We start from the raw sequence: 21,726 nt of genomic DNA on the forward strand, positions 1-21,726 counted from the left end.
CAAATTACATTATCTGTACATACCTTGGGAAAGATCTTAATTTTATTGAAAATATCTAATGGAAGAGCAAGTGAGTTTACAGTGATTGGGATGGACCAAATAGCCCAAAATGCAAAGTGCGAGTAAGCTAAGCCCATAAGGATGCCTCTATATTTTGTTCCATGTGTAATTGGGCTGAACTCGGAAAAGGCCACTTCTAGTAAGCCCACTGCCCATCTTTTGTTCTGGCTTAATACATTATAGAGGTTAATTGGAATGTCACCCAAAAATGCAGCCCTTTTTGGATGATAGAATATACTGTTCCATCCTTGACAATGCAACTGATAGCCTGTATAATAGTCCTCTACCAGTGACCCATATCTGAATCCCATCTACAAACATATGTACATGTCAACTATCATGTCATGTTATTAGATTTATAGATTTAAAATTGCAAGTGAAGCCCAATAGTGCACTTACGCTTACCTCAGAACCCCATTTTGCACTACGTTCGTAATCACAACTTGCAACAGTATGAGCTTGTTTAAGAACCAATTCGGACTGAATTGGCTTATCTACGACATGTTTCGGGGTTTAGCTCAGGAATTTCAGCAGATATGAATGAAGAAGGGCCACCGAAGAGAGCTCTTCGACGAAAGAAAGTTCTAGTCCCGACATAATTCGTTCCAGCTAAACCGTCCATACCAATAGGGTTTACTTGAAATAGTCGTTTATTTTCACCACCGTAAATGTCATTCTTGTTGATCTCGTGAAAACGTTGTGGGAACTGTAAATAAGCATATTGCGACATCTTCGAGTCTAATAAAAACAAAGCATATAAATTGGAGTTTTTGGGTCGTTTGAGTACATATCACAGTCTAATGTTAGGACAATTGGTGCATTTGTCATTGAAGCCGATACCCGAAGCTAAAATCACAAGAAAAATAAAAACGGGAATGCTATGTTCACGGATGGAATTGACGAAACAGATTACGGAATGACGTGGCAATGCAAATTTGAAAGTTTGACCACATCTTAACCGTTAAAGTCGGACGGTCCAGATTTAATTTTCATAGCTTTCCCACGTCACCCCATTCCTTCCCACGTCAATCAATCTCTTCCCAAATCCAGACTTCTCTTCCCAAATCCAGACTTTAGAGAGAGAGAGAGAGAGAGAGAAAACTCAGACTTTAGAGACAGAGAGTACTAACAGGAACAAATTTGGGCATTCTTCTTCTCCTTCATCTGATTTAATAGGAAAGAGTATCAAGTTTGGGTGATGAATATGAGAAAGAAGACTGATTATTTTGTTCCAAGATGGATTTGATTAACATCTTAGCACTTGCCCTAACTCTAACTTGGGTGATTATGATGATGCTACATGAAAACCAAACTTCAATTTAATTTCTTTTCTAATTGAAAGTTCATAATAACATGGAGATACAAAATGATTTTGTTCATAAATTGATAGTCTCCTTACTAAGTTGAGATTCAATCTCTTTTGGATTTAATTTGGTCAGGTGTATGGATGTAAGAGAAGTGGTTCTTGGATAGTACTGGTGATTTCAAACCTAATTTTTTTTTATTAAAAATTGATAGCAATTTTCTTGTTAAAAATTGATAGCATCATCATTCTAATGTTAGTGTAATAGTTGTGGATGGAAGTAATTCTGAAAGGTGACCAATATACGGACAATCAAATATCTTATATGGACAACAATTTTATGTGAACAAATAATAAAATTAGAAATTTTATATGGACAACAACTTTATAGGGGGACATTACTCTAATTTATTTCACTCGCACCCTTTGGAATTAGAATTATTAACTTTAAGTCCTCCAAATTTCATCTTCCATAAACCCTCTTCTTCATTAATAACCATTTGATTTTTAGAGAGAGAAATTGAGTGCTAGTTATTTGTTTTATCACAATCTTTGTTACCACGATCTTGACAAGTTCTACTACTACTATTCTACAATCTTTCATAGTTTGGTTACTCTAGAATCAAAACTAGGGTTATTATTGATGAGATAGGAAAAATTTCTTGATTATAGAAGAAGGGTTTATTGCAACAGAAAAAAAGGGTTTTTAATTTTGGGTAACTATTGATGTTTTATCACAATTGAGAACGGCCTTCACCACACGATGTTGAGTTATAACTCTTATTCCTAATGCTGTGGTGGAAGTGGAAGACTTGTTGCCGGAATTGTTAATTGACTGGTGGCTCTGGTTTTGGTGGCTGTGAGAGATGAATGGATCAGGACGTCGCTGCGAAGACCACCATACCCATTTCGTGTGGAATTGGAAGGTTATAGCTAATTGATCGAACAAAAGATGACCAAATGCCACCGCGGCCGCCACTAGCAAAAGGTTCGTAGAAACCTAGAGAAAGATCATCAACAATGCCATCAATTGAAGAAGACGAAGAAGCAACCTAATTTGTAAAAGCTCTAGAATCTGAATCTAACTACCTATTAGTACCCACAACTACTTCTTGTTCTAGTTATAAATAATATAAAGTAGAGAGAGAAAGATTGGAAATCTATTTGTGAAGGTATGGTTTCTGTTTAGGAATTCTGATCTTATTTCACTGTAGAACCGAGTAGAAAACTTTCACTTGTTTATGATCATCAAGTTAATAATGTCAATTATTGTTTTAATATTTGTTAGCGAGTCCACAAATTAGTAATTGTAAATATTTAGGACTTTATGGAGTTGTCCCCTTATTAAATAAAAGTCAACTAAGTCAAGCATAGTTGACTCGCATCCGACCCGAAAATAGTTGTCCATATAAGAAAAACGGTTGTCCACGTATTGGCCACCTTCTGAAATCAGAAATAAGATTTGTCTTTCTTCTTCGGTCTCTTTAAAGTCTGAGTTACTCTCTCTCTCTCTAAAGTCTTCATTTGGGAGGAGATAGAATAACGTGGGAAGGAATGGGGTGACGTGGGAAAGTTATGAAAATTAAATCTGGACCGTCCGGATTTAACGGCTAAGATGTGGTCAAACTTTCAAATTTGCATTGCCACGTCATTCCGTAATTTATTTCGTCAATTCCATCCGTGAACGTAGCATTCCCGAAATAAAAACTGTCATTACTACATGTATAGAAATCAGTTTTTGTTTCTTTTTAAAAGATGAAAGATGTGCAAAAATCAATTTCACTTTATATACGTGTGAAAGTAATGTTTCTGAAATAACTTACGAGAACGTTAAGAGCTCCTGCCTTGAAGCGGTGTGAGGAAGCCTTGCTCTTCTCTCTAGAGACATACACAAGATTTGGCATATCATGGCCCATGACGTCTTTGTCTTTCTTTTTTTTTTTTTTTTTTTTTTGTTGAAATAGATATCATTAGATTAAATCAAAACGTTATTACAATACTTATTAACTAAAATACAAGGAACATTCCTCCACACTTTATCTCTTCGATTCTTTCTCGCCCATTTTGCTAATTTATCTGCATTATGATTTAGCTTTCTCCTCGTATACTGGAAGTTGATCTTCTGGAACTGGTGAATGTAAGACTTGATTTTCTTTATGTGCAAGATAGATTGCCATTGAACTGCATGTTTGTCATTACAAAGATGATTTATAAGATTAATATTATCGCTTTCTAAGATTACGGACTGGTGATTCATCTCCAAGGCCCATTCCATTCCAAGAAGGATAGCCTTGGCTTCACATTCTTCACTATTTCTCGCCCTACTAGATTTAACTTGAGCTCCGATGAATTTGGATTTATCGTTATGTGCAATTATGCTAATACCCATATAAGATGAAATGTCAATAAAAGAGGCGTCAACGTTAATCTTTATCATATTATTCGGCGGTGGGGACCATTTTTCATCATCAGTAGAAAGATTAAATTTACTATCCTTTTTACTAGGTTTTTTGTTTAAGTTCGGGTAGTTTTCAATCATTTTAATAATGTTATGTAACTCATTTATCTCATGTTGAAAGCAGTGATCACACCTCACTTTCCATAGCACCCAAAGTACTGTAGAAAGATGGATGTTACCTTTGGTGTAGCAGAGATTCCCATTCCCTTCCCAAGAGAATATCCAGTCCGATATGGATAAAATATTCTCTGAGATTATATCGAAATAGAACCAAATGTTTTTGGCTAAGGCACAGTGTAAAAGAGCATGTTCAATAGATTCGAAAATATTGCAGTTGGGGCAGTTGTACATGTTACCTATATATTTACCAATTCTGCCTCTCACCGGGAGAGCAGCGTTGCAAACCTTCCAAATAAAATTTTTTATACGAGGGACGGTCGGGAGGTTCCAAATGAAATTCCAGTTGCGCGTAATCGGGGTGTTCGTGGTATTGCTGCTAGTAAGATACTTATACATCGAGGCTACAGTAAATTTACCCGTCTTGGTAAGCTTCCATTTCAATTGATCTTTTCCTTCCTGATTAATGGGTAAAGTTTTGATAAGATTAATCGTATGGGTATCAAAAGTTACCCTGAGAATATCTTCGTTCCATTCGTTATTATTGATCAGCTGTGCCACTTTAGTAAGGGGGGAGTTGTTAACATTAGTGAGTGGAGTGTTAAGATCGGGGATCCAACTGTCAGTCCAGATATTTACCTCTTCGCCCGAATTGACTTCCCAGGTAGCTAAATCATTCACCATATTATAATATTTTCTGATGGTTTTCCAGTTCCATGAATGATGGCTTTTGGCCAGTCCCGGAGTGTTCTTGTTATGAAAGTATTTCGCTTTGATAAGCTTGGCCCATATCGCTTCCGGTTCAGTCCTGAGGCGCCATGCCATTTTAGCAATCAGCGCACTATTGTCTATCTCTGGGAGATGAATACCTAAACCTCCCTGGTTTTTGGGGAGGCAAATATGCGACCACGCTTTGGTGCAAATACCTTTAGCTTTACCCCACCAGAAATTCCGTTGGACGGACTTGATGCTTTTTGTAATTCCTTTCGGAATGGCAAAGCACTGCATCTGATATCGGGGTACGGCAGCAGCTACGGCCGAAATGACCAGCGTGCGACCTGCCTGAGAGAGGAAAGAGTGACTCCATTTGTTCAGCTTGTTATTGATTTGATCGAGAATATCCTTGAAAACCTTCGTCTTCTGCGCTCCTATGAAAAGCTGCGCTCCCAGATATTTTTCCGAAGTAGCTGCCTGTTTAACTTTTAAGGTTCTCATAATGATACGTTTAAACTTGGGGTGGGAGTTTTTAGAGTAGAAGATATTAGATTTGGCAAAATTAATCATTTGGCCAGAAGTCTCCCCGAAATCCTGAAGAATATCCTTAAGGTTATGAATGTTCTCTATAGAATTCTGACCAAAAATAATACAGTCATCAGCAAAGAGAAGGTGAGAAATCTCCTGGTCCAAATGAGGCGTGGGAAAACCTTTGAAACTATTCTGACCCCTCTGAGCTTTGAGTCTCCTACTAAGCCCTTCCATGACTAATGTAAACAGGAAGGGAGATAGCGGGTCTCCTTGCCTAATACCCCTAGTAGGATAGAATGTAACTCCCGGCCTACCATTAATCACTACAGACATAGACGAGGTGGAGATACAAACATTGATTAGCTTGATCCAATGTTCATCATAACCAAGACTTCTCATAACCTCAGCTATAAATTTCCATTCTACCCTATCGAAAGCTTTCGACATGTCAAGCTTAAGACCAAAGTAGCTATGAGGACCTTTCATCTTCTTAAACGAGTGAATAATCTCTTGACCCATGATGATGTTATCAGCGATTTGCCTCCCCGGAACATAGGCCGCTTGGAAGGGAGAAATGATAGGGTTCAGAGTGGCTTTGAATCTCTCCGCCAGAATTTTAGTTATGACTTTGTAAGTGGTATTAAGAAGACTAATCGGACGATAATCCGCTGGGGTCTGGGGGGTGGGAGTTTTCGGGATAAGACAGATATTCGTGTGATTGATATCCGATGGGAGCAAACCCGTGGAAATTTTTTTTTTTACCAGATCATAAATATCTGCCTTAACAGTCTCCTAATTAGCTTGAAAGAAGAAGGGGGGTACCCATCGGGACCAGGAGCCGCCTCCTTTTTCAAACTCTTGATAGCCCAATCAATTTCCTCAGCGTTAGGGGTGGTAATGAGGTTTTCATTCTGCTCCTGAGAAATGGTATGATGAAACATATTATTCAGATTCGAATCATCTCTAGGATTAATGGTCGTATTGATGTTGAGGAGATGAGAGGTAAATGTCTCTTGTATTTCTGCCACCTCCTCAGTCCAATCGCCGTTGCTATTCTTGATTGCCCTGATCTTATTGTTTCTATTGCGTTGAATGGCCTGAGAGTGGAAAAATTTGGTATTCTTATCTCCCAAGTTGATAAACTTGTCTCTTGATTTTTCCTTCCAGAGACTCTCCTGATAATTGTACCACTCTTCGAGTTCCAGGTTTAGGATGTTGAATTCTTCTTTAGTTCTAGTGGTTTGGAGCTCTTTGATGATCCGGTTGATGTTATTCTCTATATTACCAAACACTCTTTTATTCCAGATGGTAAGTTTAGAGCTTAACTTTCTAAGGTCATTCTGGATATTATTATGTCTGTTGTTGTTCTTTATCTTTTTCCAGTTGTCCTCTATGTAGTTATAACACTCTGGATGCGACATCCAAGTTCTAATGAATTTAAAAGGTTTAGGTTTACTAAAACTAGACTCTTTACTCTCCAGAAGAATGGGTAGATGGTCCGATCCCACTGTGTCTAAGTGCAAAATACCATAAGAGTTAAATTTATGCAGCCAAGAGTGGTTAGCGAGGGCCCTATCTAATCTTTCCTGAATTAGATTTTCCCCATATTGCTTGTTACTCCAGGTGAAAGGATTACCCTGAAAACCGATATCAAGAAGATGAAGGTCACTAATGATCTCCTTTACTCTATCAATATTCGAATTCGTCCCTTTATTCCCTCCCTCCTTTTCCCCTTTGTCCAGAATGCAATTCAAATCGCCGATCATGATCCAAGGAGAGTCTCTATTAACATTAAGATCTCTGAGGATCTTCCAGGGCTTGATCTTGTTTTTACTGTAAGGGGACCCATAAAAACCCGTAATATTGATAGGGTTGTTATTGTTGAGGTCACTAAGATTGACTTGAATCATATTGCTATCCGAGTAGTCAACTTGAACTTTTAAGTGATGCTTCCAATACAGAGCGAGACCTCCGGATTTGTTCTTTGGTTCCACCATGTAACTATCATACTCCTTGGATAACGGTATGTTTTTGTGGATAGTGGACGTCTTGTTCTTCGTTTCCGACAGGAAGATAAGGTCGGGATGGTGTTTGCGAACTAAGTTAAGAAGATGTTTCTTGGTTATAAAAGTGGAGGTGCCTCTAATATTCCAGCTTAAGATAGTCGGATGCTCCATAAGGAACAAAATCTAGGGGCACCTCCCCTAACTCAAGCCCAACAGACAGGAAACTAAACCCACCCACTAGCAGGAAAACTAAAGAGGCCAGATGAAGAACACCACTAAACACTAAGAGGTTAAGCAGAAGGAACGAAAAATCAAAAACAGGAGAAAGAAGAAATCTGCAGATTATCTACTAACAACAAAAGTATAGCTATTTCAACAAAACTAAAATGTAACTAAAAAACCACATGAAGAACTAAAACATCCAAATACTACTAAACCATCAACTTAACAGTCCCAAAGCTTACAACTTCATACGTAAAACCACTATTCTCAAAACATTACAGGACATAAAACTACTTAAGCATAGCAGCTGACTAAACATTGATATAAACAAAAGAAGTCGATTATCTTATACTAATCGACACTAAACAGCTGCATACTGACCTGATCACACAGACTAGAAACAAAATAAACTATAGTAATAACAAGATTAAAAGTAACCAACATAAAACCAGCACACAAGGACTACACCACCAAGCTAAGATTGAGAATTGGACTGCCCATCTTCACCCACCCCCTTTGCATTTAAGTTCTTTTCAGGAGACTCTAAGAGAGAGTCAGCAAAAAGATGCCTTCTTCTTTCCTCCTGGCTGTCCACTGATTCAGGAAAAGGACAATACCAACTATCTGGAATGATGGGGGACAAACTCAATGAGTCAGATGAATTACATGAGGACCTGTAGCTCTTTCTAGTGACCCCCGACGAACTACCTCCTCTCAACAACTCCCTTTGTTTCTTCTTCTGATAATCTCTGAATTCACCCTCTTCCACTTTAACCTCAATCAGTGAGTGACCTTCTTTTCTCTTACCTCTGTACTGGAACAGCTCATGTGGAGGAATAGGAGACTCCTGATTCATTGGGGCTGTGGCAACAGAGATTGCCCAAGTAGGAGGGGTAGAGGGGATAGGAGGGATTACTTCCATAGGGGAGAAAGCTTGCTGAAAACTAGGACGAATACAGGGGGTAATGGGATGCTCTATGATCCTACATACATGACATATAGCTTTAGGAAAACGAGCATAGCTGAAGTTGACCGGCTTACCTCCATCAGTGAAGATCGAATTGAGGGTAGCTAAGAGTGGTGTGCGAACATCATACATGAACTGAATTCTAATGTATGAATTCTTCACCATGCTAAAGTTTTTAGGCTGAACCTGCATTATTCTACCCATGCACGAAAAAATTATCTCCAGATCATGTTGATTCTGAATCGATGAGGGGAGACCAGTAAAGCTGCACCACATTGGCTCTTGCATTAGAACAGGGAGCTCTCCTGATAACGGAAATTCCACTTCCTGCATTACCACTAACAGACCTCTGATAATCCAAGGTCTCCCTTGATTTATCTCATTCATCACAATACTGTTCCTAGGCTGGATCGAGAAGTAGTTATGACCCATGTTGACCGGATCGATTTTACACTCTCTGAAAAATTTGGACTGATAAGATAGGTTTCTCCTAATGAAACTATTCCATAGTTGTAGTGGCAACATAATCTTGCCACAAAACCCGAAGTAATCTCTTGGAGCTCTATATCTTCTGCTGGTTTTGGGTACGTTATGGTTAGGTTGCCATACTCCGACAGGTTAAGCTGGATGGCCATGCTATTAGAGAGCTTTTCAATGTCGATCTCAGAAGATCGAGACGACATTAAAAGAGATAGGGGAAAGATAAAAGTCACTTTCGCAGGATGGTTAGGAGAAGAAGATGAAAACCGAGAGAATAAATAGAAGAGAATGGAATAAAGACTCAGTTCTCGGTACCCTCCAAAAAAGATCTTTGAGACCTGCCACCACGAAAGATCTTGAAAACCCCAGACGATCATTATACTTTCTTCTCGGGAATAAGGGAGAGAGAGGGTTGTGCAGAGGGTCAAAGTAACCACCAAGGGGAAGCAGCCAGGAGTAACTAACACTTCGGTTCGGGCCATGCAAGGAGGGGGGAAGATGAACAATCCAATTCTCACAGACTAAGTATGACACATGTTAGATCAAACTGTAAGAATTAATTAAGAGAGATTCAGACGTACCTCGGTTAGTGTATGTGCGTTGATTGTTCTTCACCCGTCTATTGCTTTTTCCTAGATGGTATTGTCTCTTCGTCTTCCTTGTACTCACACTTGTACAAATTACCTCGTGATCACCGTAGATCTATCATTTTTAGCCGAATCAGTTGGTAGATGTATCTTCCTAGGGTCCCTACTAGTTTGATATGTCTATTGAGAGGTCTAATTACAGTTTTATGAAGCTTAAATGCTTCGAGATGGAGCTTGATAAATGAAAATTAGGGTTTCACAGTTGGGAAAAGGGGAAAGTGGGGAGTCGCCTGGCTTACGTCACTCGGCTCCTTCTCTCTCCTCAAAAACCAAAACCAATCCTTTGTCTTTCTCACTCTCTAACAAAACCTGTTAACAAACAAGATGCCATTTTGACATTTCAAACTATTGATTTTCATTCGGCAATATTATCTACAACCGATTCAACTCAGTTTTGACTCAGATCTGAAGTGTTGACTGAGTCGAGTTGGTCATTATCTTAATACCTGAATTACAGTGGGATGATCTTGACGAGAAAATCCAGCCGCCCATTTGTTGAAAACTTGACATTCCTCATCCGTTTTAATATACTCATCGACAACAGAGCCTCTCTCAACAGCACTCTCTACCTTTATCTTCATCGTTTCGTACATAATCTAGATCAGAAAAATCCCACGGTTAACATCAATCATGTTAGTCAAACCAAGAGAGGTCCAATATTGAAAATTAATCTTGATATACTTGTCAATGTGGACATGTGGTCATAAAAGAAGTCAAGATACAGCCAAACTTTTCATTTTGTTAGAAGTGAGATTTTTGTTTAAAAAACTTTGAGACAAAAATTTGTGTCTATGGTTGGTCCTACCAAGTTCAGCCACCCAAACATTTACAAAATATCTTTCAACAAAAAAAAAAACATTTACAAAATATAAAAAATCTACCTTTAATTTTTTTTTTTTTTTGTGGATCTTGAGATATATTTGATAGAACTTTACTTGAGAGATAATTCTGAACAACAAATTCAAAATGTGTTACTCAAAAATGAGACAACACCTTCTTATTTATACTAATGAATACAACTCGAAGAGCAATTACAATTAACGGACTCTGCCGTTAGTCCTTAACAGTGAAACAACAAAAGAAAACACAATTCTTTTATTACACCTCAGCTACACCTTACACCAATGCTACTATACTCTAACAGTCCCCCTCAAACGAAGACTGCGACGCAGGAAGAAGTTTGCTACGTAAACCATGAGTAATAGGGAGTGAGCATCAGAATTCTGGGAATGCTGAAGACTTTGTATAACCTTATTGACTGAATGACCAAGCCGGTTGTGCCAAACAGAGGTTGGAGCTTGAATAGCGGATAAAGCCGTAGACGCAACAGTTGGCATATTAGGGGAAGGTTTAAAATCCAAATTAAGAGGGTATAAGTTGTTAGACTCATTACCTTCAGCCAAGAGAACTCCACTTTGAAGATCTTTGATTTGATAACCCCATGAAAGAAACTCAATAGAACACCAAATGTCCTTAGTAAATTTGCCAACCGAAAGAAGACTGCGAGTGATATTTGGAACAAGAAGAACATCATTTAGCTCAAAGTCCTTTGAACCAGTAGACATAATAGCAGTTCCTGTGTGTGTAATATCTAGAAGTTTGCCATCACCTATTTGTATCTGGTCAGAATCAGTATAGGCCTTGGGATCATGAATAATGGTTGCATTGTTTGTAATATGACTGGACGCTCCAGTATCATTTAACCAGGGAGACAAGTTTGTAGAGTAAGCAACAGATGAACAATCCTTGTCCGGAGAAACTTCAGTGGTAGAACAAGTCAGAGCCATGATCTTGTCATCAGCAGATGACGGAGATGAATGTTGTAAATTGCGAGCCACTCTAACATGAATACCAGCGAAAAAGTGTTGATTTCTTTTGTCATCGGACGAAGATGATGAAGCGGGGTTAAAAGTCATACCTGCAAACTGTGTTGCCATATTTTGATTGTTGTTATTTGAGGAAGCATACCTATAATAGCACTTGCTAGTTAGGTGTCCCCACTTATGACAAATTCCACAAGGAACTTGACTGAAATCAAAATCTTGTGCAACCTGAGCCATGTTTTTGAATTTGGAATCAGATTGTGGAGCCTGATTATGTGATTTCGAGTTGGCTACTGGTTGTTGAAAAGATTGATGATGGTTGTAGTTATAGGTATGTTGATTTGTAAGTTGTTGTTGAGGTTTTGAGTTATATGTATCGTTATTTGGATAGTTATGGCTATTTGTATTGGTATTTGGATAGTTATTTGTATTGTTATTTGGATAGTTATGGTTATTTGAATTGGAATTTGGATTGTTATTTGTATAGTGGTGAGATTTTGATGACTTGTGATGATGTTGATTAGATGAAGAGGTTTTGGAGTAAAAGGCTGTGGTTTCAGGAAGCTCATCATCTTCAGATTGCTCAAGAAGTCATTGTTTATGACTAAGTAATCGAGATCTGAGTTCAGGATAGGTTAATTTACCAGATCTATGTTGAACTGTAATAACAAAATGATGAAATTCCTTTCCTAATCCATTCAACACAGTACGAATCAATTCAGACTCGCTTACTTTATCGTTTATGGCATTTAACGAGTCTGCGACAGATTTAACTTGACGAAGATAATCAGTAACAGAAAGGTTACCTTTCTTCATCCTCTGAAATTGATTACGCAATTGAGTTTGCTTTGCTTCAAAAGCTTCGACAAACACTTGTTCAAGATGTTTCCAAATTTCAATCAAAGTCCGTAAGCCGAGAACATCTGATGAGATGGAGTGAGAGAAAGTCGCCTTGAGACACGACTTTACAAAGCTATCCTTCTTCCACCATGAAAGATACTCAGGATTGCTCACCAATTTGTCATCAATAGTTATGAATTGAGTAGGTTCTGGATTTGTGCCATCAATAAATCCGATGAGATCTGTGCTAATAAGCAAGGTTTCAATCTGATCTTTCCAGATCAAGTAATTGAAATCATCCAATTTTTCAGCGACAAAGTGAGAAATATTGGAGATCGGCAAAAAAGAATTTGACATCGATGTGGAAGAACCAGCTTGCAAAGAAGAAGATGGTGGAGAAGAAGGAGAAGCCATGGAAAAACGACCGCGGAAGCTTGGTTGTGGAAAACCTAATCTGATACCATGATAGAACTTTACTTGAGAGATAATTCTGAACAACAAATGATTTTGATTCTCAATTGTGTTACTAAAAAATGAGTCAACACCTTCTTATTTTATACTAATGAATACAGCTCGAAGAGCAATTACAATTAACGAACTCTGCCGTTAGTACTTAACAGTGAAACAACAAAAGAAAACACAATTCTTATATTACACCTCACCTACACCTTACACCAAGGCTACTATACTCTAACAATATTGTTGACTTAGTAAACACTAAAGTAATAGAAATTTATCAACCTAAAGTGTGACCATTTCGATTTCAACAAAAAAAAATATGACCATTTCGATTCAATGGAGTATAATATATTGGACCACCTACCACGTGAAATCATGTGGTGTTATAACTAAAAGTCGCGGAAGCTATCGAACCTATCCTAGAAATTGATCCGATTATGAAGATTAATCGAAAAGCTATGCCAAAACTAAATATGCAAACAGAATTTAACGAGGTTCGGCTTAAAGCCTACGTCCTCGGGCGAACAAGAAATCTTTATTGAAGGATAGATGAAGACGACTCACACAACCCGCAAGTTCGTCCCAAGATGGTACCGTATAGAAATTAACCTTCTATACTAAATCTTCGACGACCGAGAAATTAAACACCGCTCAAAACTATGAACAAAATCTCTCTCACTTGCTCGCTCTCTAGCTCTCTCTAGAAAGAGTTGTTATTGAGTTGTTTGTTGATGTTTTGATTACAAAGCACTCAACCCCTATTTATATATATTATAAACCGATAATTTAGAAACCAATTTGAAACCGACTCCAATTGAAACCGCCAATTGACACAGCCAATCACACAAACCACCAATTGAAATTAAAACCGCCAATACTCTATCTTGCCTTAATTTGGAAACTGCCACAATGTGAAACCGCCTATGTCACAAAGCTAATTGCAAGCACCGTCTTTAAACTGCCTCTCACAATTCTCCACCTCGTACACAATTTGATATACTTCAAATTTTGGACGAACACCAGGATACTCCTTGTAAGATATATCTGCTTCTAGTAACTTCATCCGACTGCACCATATGACCATGGTTGCCTACGTACGCTTTTACAAGATCAAGCCTACCGTAGTTCTACCAACCCTTCACATAAAGTTTACCTTGTCGCCATTACGCCCTTTCGGACAACTTAACACGAGCCGATTTGTAGCAATTCCAAGCAATGCTGAAACTTGCTACACGTCACCACTTTAGTCAACATGTCCGCGGGATTCTCATCTGTGTGTACCTTTATGAGAGAAACATCACCTTCTTCTATGACAGCGTAACCGCTTACCTGACATGTGTCTCCACCAAAGCACAAACCCGTATCAACGGTGCCCTTCAAGTACCTCAAGACCCACTTCACAGCTTCCCAATGTGTCTTCCCCGGATTTGCCATAAACCTGCTAACCACACTGACCGCCTGTGAAATATCTAGACGAGTACACACCATAGCGTACATCAAACTGCCAACTGCACTAGCATACGGTACACGATCCATATGATCCTTCTCCACCGTAGTAGTGGGAGATTGTTTTCCCGAGAGCCTGAAGTGTGGTGCCAAAGGTGTTGACACCGCCTTCGCATTCTGCATCCCGAACCGAGAAACTACTCGTTCGATATAACCTTTCTGATTCAAGTACAGTTTCTTACTTGACCGCTCTCTCTTAATCTCCATTCCCAGTATCTTCTTTGCAGCGCCCATGTCTTTCATCTCAAACTCTTGACTGAGTTGAGATTTCAACTTATCTATCTCCACCATGCTTCGAGAAGCAATAAGCATGTCATCCACATACAAAAGGAGATAAATAAAGTCACCTTCGCGAAGCTTCTTGATGTATACACAACAATCATAGTCACTTCTGCGAAAACCATGTTTTAGCATGAAAAAATCAAATCGTTTGTACCATTGGCGAGGGGATTGTTTTAATCCGTAAAGAGACTTCCTCAAACGACATACTTGATTTTCTTTGCCCTTAACCTTGTATCCCTCAGGTTGAGCCATATAAATTTCTTCTTCCAAATCTCCGTGCAAGAAGGCGGTTTTAACATCGAGTTGTTCCAGCTCAAGATCCTTGTGAGCAACAATACTCAATAGCACCCGAATAGAAGTATGTTTCACGACTGGTGAGAAAATCTCATTGTAGTCGACCCCTTCTTTCTGTGCATAATCCTTGGCCACTAGTCTGGCCTTATACCTTGTACCCTTGATCTGGGAAGAATCCTCTTTCTTCTTGTACACCCATTTACAACCAATAACAGACTTACCTTCGGGCAATGGGACAACCTCCCATGTCTTGTTCTTGTGAAGAGACTCCATCTCTTCTTGCATAGCAACCAACCAACTCTCTCTTTCCTCCGCGGTAATAGCTTGTTTGAAGGTGACCGGCTCGTCGTCTTCCACCGAGAGTGCATATTCAACCAGATTTGCCTGCCCGTAATGCCTAAGAGGTTTGTCTGACCCTAACCTCTGTACCGGCTTATATAACCGTTTTGGCCTAGTGTGTACCGAAACATCCTGCTGTTGTTGTTGTAAAACTTGTGTACCTTCCCCTTGAACCTCCTCATGATCGGGTTCATCAATTTCCTCATCCTGAGTATTATCCTGATGCTCCACCTGATCATGATTCCTAGAAACCCGTTGGTCTTCGGCTTCTACTTCCACTACTTGAGCTTTAGTAGACCCAACATCACCACAACTAGGCACCGTAGCTTTCCCCGTAGCTACCATAGATGACTCATCAAACACTACATCTCTGCTGATTACAAACTTCTTGTCTTCCGTACACCATAGCCGATAACCCTTGACTCCTGTAGCATATCCTAAGAAAATTGCTTTCTTTGCTCTATTGTCAAGTTTGTTACCTTTAACATGGTAATAGGCCGTACAATCGAAAACCTTAAGTTTCCCGTAATCTGCATGTTCACCTGACCACACCTCGTAAGGTATGCCGCCATCTAAAGAAGAATGTGGAGACCTGTTCACAATATAACAAGCTGTAGCAACAGATTCTGCCCACCATTCTACGCCTAATCCCGAATTAGAGCGCATACATCTAGCCTTCTCAAGTAGTGTACGGTTCAATCTCTCTGCGACTCCATTCTGTTGAGGTGTGTTTACTACTGTCCAGTGCCTCACAATGCCTTTCTGATTACAAAACTCCTTGAATGCCCCATCCGTGTACTCGGTCTCATTATCCGACCTGAACGTCTTCAGCGTTCGACCAGTTTTGTTCTCAACCATTGCTTTCCACACCAGGAATGTGTTGAATACCTCATTCTTATGCTTCAGAAAATAAAGCCAGACAAATCCCGAATGATCATCAACGAATGTAACAAAATACCTAGAACCACCCTTGGAAGGTAACTTTCCCGGTCCGCAGACATCGGTATGTACGTAGTCTAATACCTCTTTGCTCTTGTGCTTACTTGAAGAGAACGTTACCCTGTGTGCCTTCCCGAACACACAATGCTCACAAAATTCCATGCAAGGCTTCTTCATGTCCTTCAACAAGCCTTTCCCGCACATCAAAGATAGACCCTTTTCTGCCATATGCCCAAGGTGCATATGCCAAAGCCTCGTACTAGCCGTTGGATCTCTTCCACTGATTCCTACTGCTACATCTCCCGTAATTGTTGTCCCCAAAAGTTTGTATAAATTACCGTAATGAGTACCTCTCATTACCACCAAAGAACCCTTAACGACTCTTATGGAGCCATTCTCTATAATTATCTTACAGCCGTTCCGCTCCAACACACCAAGGGAAATTAGATTTTTCTGCAAATCGGGTATGTGTCTTACGTCCGTCAATGTTCTCACCACTCCATCGTGCATCTTGATACGTATTGTTCCGAGTCCCACGGTTTTACATATACTATCATCACCCAGTATAACTGTACCACCATCTATACTCCTATAGGTAGTAAACCACTCCCTATTTGGACACATGTGGTGTGACGCCCCTGAATCAAGCATCCACTTATCGGAGATCTTCTCAGACGTCTCTGTCATCGAGAAACATTCGTCCGCCTCTTCTGACACATATCCCGCCTCTTGCATCTCTTGTTTCTCCTTATAGCCTTCGTTCTTTTGCTTCAACTTTCTCTTTGGACAAGCCGCTTTAAAGTGGTCAAGCTCACCACAACTAAAGCACGTTTTCTTGAAAGAGCCTCTAGATTTTGATCTAGATTTCCCGCCCTTTCCCTTTCCCCTTTCATTACTCCTCCCTTTTGTTGCAAACAACCCTTGTGCTTGTTCCTTGTCTACTCCACCCGACGTCATACTGTTAGTAGCAACCTTACGAAGGTCATCCGCTAATAACGAATTTCTCGTCTCTTCCATGCTTAGACTGTCACCAACAAGCATCAAAGTTTGAACAAGGTTCTCATAGGATTTAGGCAATGAAAGTAACAATATGAGGGCTTGGTCCTCATCCTCAACCTTAACATCGATATCCTTCAAATCTGAGATAATCCTGTCAAACCTATACACATATTCCTGAATAGAAGAACCCTCTTCCATTCTACATGTGAATAATTTGGATTTTAAGTAGACCCGATTCGTTAATGTTTTCGTCATGAAATTGCTTTCTAGCTTTAACCACACACTCGTCGCCGTTGCTTCTCCGTCTACTAGGAACGCCACGTCCCTCTCAAGACACAACATAATGGTGGCCCGTGCTTCGAGATCTAACTCCTCCCAATCCTCATCTGACATATTTCCTGGTTTCTTTCCCGTCAACGTCTTGTGCAATTTCTGCGAGATTAACAGATTTTTCATCTGCATCCGCCAATAAGAAAAATCGTTTTTCCCATTGAATTCTCTATTTCATATTTCCCTGCTTTGACCGTACCACTTCTGGATCCCATCTTCTCCTTCGTTCAATCTCAACAAGGCTCTGATACCAATTGTTATAACTAAAAGTCGCGAAAGCTATCGAACCTATCCTAGAAATTGATCCGATTATGAAGATTAATCGAAAAGCTATGCCAAAACTAAATATGCAAACAGAATTTAACGAGGTTCGGCTTAAAGCCTACGTCCTCGGGTGAACAAGAAATCTTTATTGAAGGATAGATGAAGACGACTCATACAACCCGCAAGTTCATCCCAAGATTGTACCGTATAGAAATTAACCTTCTATACTAAATCTTCGACGACCGAGAAATTAAACACCGCTCAAAACTATGAACAAAATCTCTCTCACTTGCTCGCTCTCTAGCTCTCTCTAGAAAGAGTTGTTATTGAGTTGTTTGTTGATGTTTTGATTACAAAGCACTCAACCCCTATTTATATATTATAAACCGATAATTTAGAAACCAATTTGAAACCGACTCCAATTGAAACCGCCAATTGACACAGCCAATTACACAAACCGCCAATTGAAATTAAAACCGCCAATACTCTATCTTGCCTTAATTTGGAAACTGCCACAATGTGAAAGCGCCTATGTCACAAAGCCAATTGCAAGCACCGTCTTCAAACTGCCTCTCACATGTGGTTTGATGAGATTATCTTTCAACCGAAATGTGCTATACTTTTCATATTATCATGTCCAGTGGTCCCCTTAAGCCCCAAGGCCTCAAATGAACGAGTAACATCTTGTAAATCTTTTGAGTCTGTTTTAATGAGGGTAGTGATGTAGAAAATTGGGTTTCAAACCTACTAATGGAACTGTTTAGAGAAGTAACAAGATAATTAAGCAGTCTTACATAATAATAGAGTGAAAGTGCCATCTTGTAAGAGACATTCTCAATTAGAAGAACTAATACAAGTTAAATAGTCTAATATGGTACCATAATGAGAGATTTAAAGGAGGTACCGTTGAAACCAAAATGATATAAACTATAATTGTATACTTGTCTGAAGCTAAGATGGAATGCACAATTATTGATCAGTGATCATCTACAAGCTATAACATCTTTATTATAAGTTAAAAATACTCGATCTGATACTTTTTCTCTATTTAATGTTATAATTTGACAATTAAACTATGACTAACAACTGATCAAATTAAAATTGATAAAATTCATATAATATACTAACAAACATAAGCTATCTTTCATCAAAAAACAAACATAAGCTATCATAAGAAATTTCAATAAAATAGACAAATAGCTATCTCATTAAAATTGAAGAAAAACAAAGTTTAGGTCTATTCATGTTGGCCCATGGCAGTACCTAGACGCAGACTATACGGAAACAACACATGGTCTATGAAAGGGATGGATAGTTTGATTATTCAACTCCCGGATCTACGGAATCTTTCTGTCTTTTCCCAGTGCGTAGTCAACAGCAAATAATCGACCAATCAGTACTTTGATGTAATCTAGGATCTAGATAAAAAATCTAACGACCGACGATGATAACGGTCAACCAAGTGAGTGAAACTTTACCGCTTTTGTTCACCCACTTGTGGCGCAGGTCACCGAAACCTATTTTAATCTTTCAAAAAGCAATAATTTTCAAAATGCGGTTATCAATAGGAAAGAATTATTTCTTGAAGATTGATAGTGGTTCTCCTAGCCAAAACATCTCTGTAACAACTTGCAATTTGGAATCCATGTTTCGGATTTGTCTTAAAAAAATAGTGGTTATCCTGCGGACCAAAATGGCTGTCAAGTCAATCAAAAGTTTTATGAGATTGCCTAATAATCAATTGTAATAGGGTAACAATGAGTTAGTGGTTAGAGCAGGAAGAGGGTTTTTTGAGGAGAGAGAAGCTTCTCCCCCCTTTCCACCCAAACCCTAACATCCACGCCTAAAATAATACTCAATTCCCAGACTAAATCTTCCTTTCTCACCCAAATCATAAATCTAGGAGCTCCTTATTAACTATACATCAATATTACAAGTAATCCACCCTCTTCCACCAACAACAAATCATCTAGTTTTTATTCAGCAAAGTTACCCCAATTTTCTCGACCAAATTCAACATCCACCCAACAATTCTTCTCACCCAAGTATCATCACTAGGATCAACTATCTATTTTCACCACCTAATAGTAGCCAACCTTCTTCCATCTATTTCATTCTGCCTAGATCTAGATTTTGATTTCAACACTACTTAACCCTATCGGCTGATTGAGGGTTTCTTTCATTTCCTCATTCTCATCGAAGCACACATAGGAGAGGAAGCATAGGAGAGGAAGCATACATCAGCAAGCAACACCACCTGCATGCAAGGGGAGTTCCTCTAACCTTTCTATATTTTGTGCATATTATTGGCTCTTATAATTAGTATCTAGCTAATCTCTTTAATATTACTGTTGGTATGAGTTCTTATATTTCACTTGTTGTTCTGGTTATTATTTTCTTTTCAAAAAGTTATTATTTATTTGTAGGATGCTATTAGGGTTGATTTAAACGTATAAATTCTGATAGTAATATCATCTTCCCTCTTTCTTTTTTCTCTGCACCCATATGTTGAATCCCCCTGTTTAGTTACCCTGCTCTCATGCCCTTGGTTATTGGCCTTTGCCATGAAAGTAGTAGAATATTAAGATATTTGTCTTTTAATTTCCTTTACTACCACTTCTAGTAGTTTGTGTTCTTTCAGTGGAATTGACAGAGCTTAGGGCCTATTTTGTGGGTGTCCTCTTTGGTGGGTTTCGGGTTTAGGTTCGATTAGGGGTGGCCAGTGAGGCACCCTTGGACGTTCTAGCGGTGTGTTCCTTTAAGGGGACCCTTCTCTCTTCTCTAGGTGGGCTGTGATTTTTGGGAGATTTTCTCCTTGGTGGTGCCCTCCTATTCTTAGTTAGGGCTTGGCCGACGCAGGTAGGTCTAGTCTCTTGATGGAGCCATCCATTCTAGCTTGGAATGTCCGCGGGTGTGGGAACTTTGCCAATCGTAAACATCTTAGTGGCCTAATAAAAGAGCATAATCCTGACTTTCTTTTTTCTTTCGGAAACAAAATGTATTAACACTAATCTTGATAAACTTCTGAATTTGAATAGCATTTATGACAAGCATGTTATTGACCCGATCAATAAAGCTGGTGGTCTAGCCCTGTATTGGTCACCTCACTTTGATATCCAAGTTCTTTACTCTGACAACAACATGATTCACGTGCAAGGTTCCTTGATTGACAAGGATAACATGTTTTATATAACAGGCTTCTATGGAAGCCCGTACAGTAAGGATAAAACCAACCCCTGGGAGATCTTAGCCCAGTTAGCCCCTGACACCCATAAACCCTGGCTAGTTATAGGAGACTTAAATTGTGTTTTTGACCAGTCTGAAAAGCTAGGTGGCAAAGAAGTGCAGCAGAGCTCTATTGACTTTAATAAGCAGAATATTAATAATTTGGGACTTCATGATGTAGGCTATGTGGGAAATCCTTTTACCTGGACCAATAAACAGTTTAATGGTAACTTTATTCAAGAGAGACTGGATAGGGCTTTAGTGAACTACTCCTGGCTTACCCATTATCCTAACTCTAAACTCACACATCTGCCTACTCTAGGTTCGGATCATAACCCCATTTTTCTCTCCACCAAACCTAAATCCAATCTGGGGCGTAAACCGTTCAAATTCATTCGCACCTGGATGTCCCATCCTAATTGTGCTCAATTCATCAAAACTAACTGGAGTTCTCTCCCTAGTCAGATTCAAACCAAACTTAATTCTCTGGCCATTAAGCTCTCTAAGTGGAATAAAGAGATTTTTGGTCACATTGAAAACAAAATAAAAAGCCTCACCCAGCAACTCCAATTCATTCACAATGCTGATCAATTTAAAGATACTTTCGCTGAGATTGAAACACTGCTTCTTCAACAGGAAAGCATGTGGAAAGAAAAATCGAGAGTAGCTAACATTAATCTTGGCGATCGCAATACCCAGTACTTTCATGCTAAAGCCACTACGAGAAATCGGAAAAACCAAATTCACTCCATTAAGCTGGAGGATAACACGTGGACGTATGATGACGCTGAAATAGCCAATGTCTTTGTTAATCACCTCCAGAATATTTCGACTTCTGCGGGCTCCACCCTTTCTAATAATCTCATTGAGTGTTTCAACCCTCAGATAACCCAAACCCAAAATGATACTCTCACTGCGATC

At 39.1% G+C, this 21,726-nt stretch overlaps 1 pseudogene; it reads right to left on the reverse strand.

Annotated features, from left to right (window-relative positions):
* The window catches only part of LOC147569364 (cellulose synthase-like protein G3), a 43,920-nt pseudogene that overhangs the window by 693 nt on the left and 21,501 nt on the right, over window positions 1-21,726 (reverse strand).

Source organism: Eschscholzia californica, unplaced genomic scaffold, assembly GCF_041429995.1.
Source record: "Eschscholzia californica isolate CP2 unplaced genomic scaffold, dmEscCali1.0.p SCAF_1, whole genome shotgun sequence".
NCBI classification, from domain to species: Eukaryota; Viridiplantae; Streptophyta; class Magnoliopsida; order Ranunculales; family Papaveraceae; genus Eschscholzia; species Eschscholzia californica.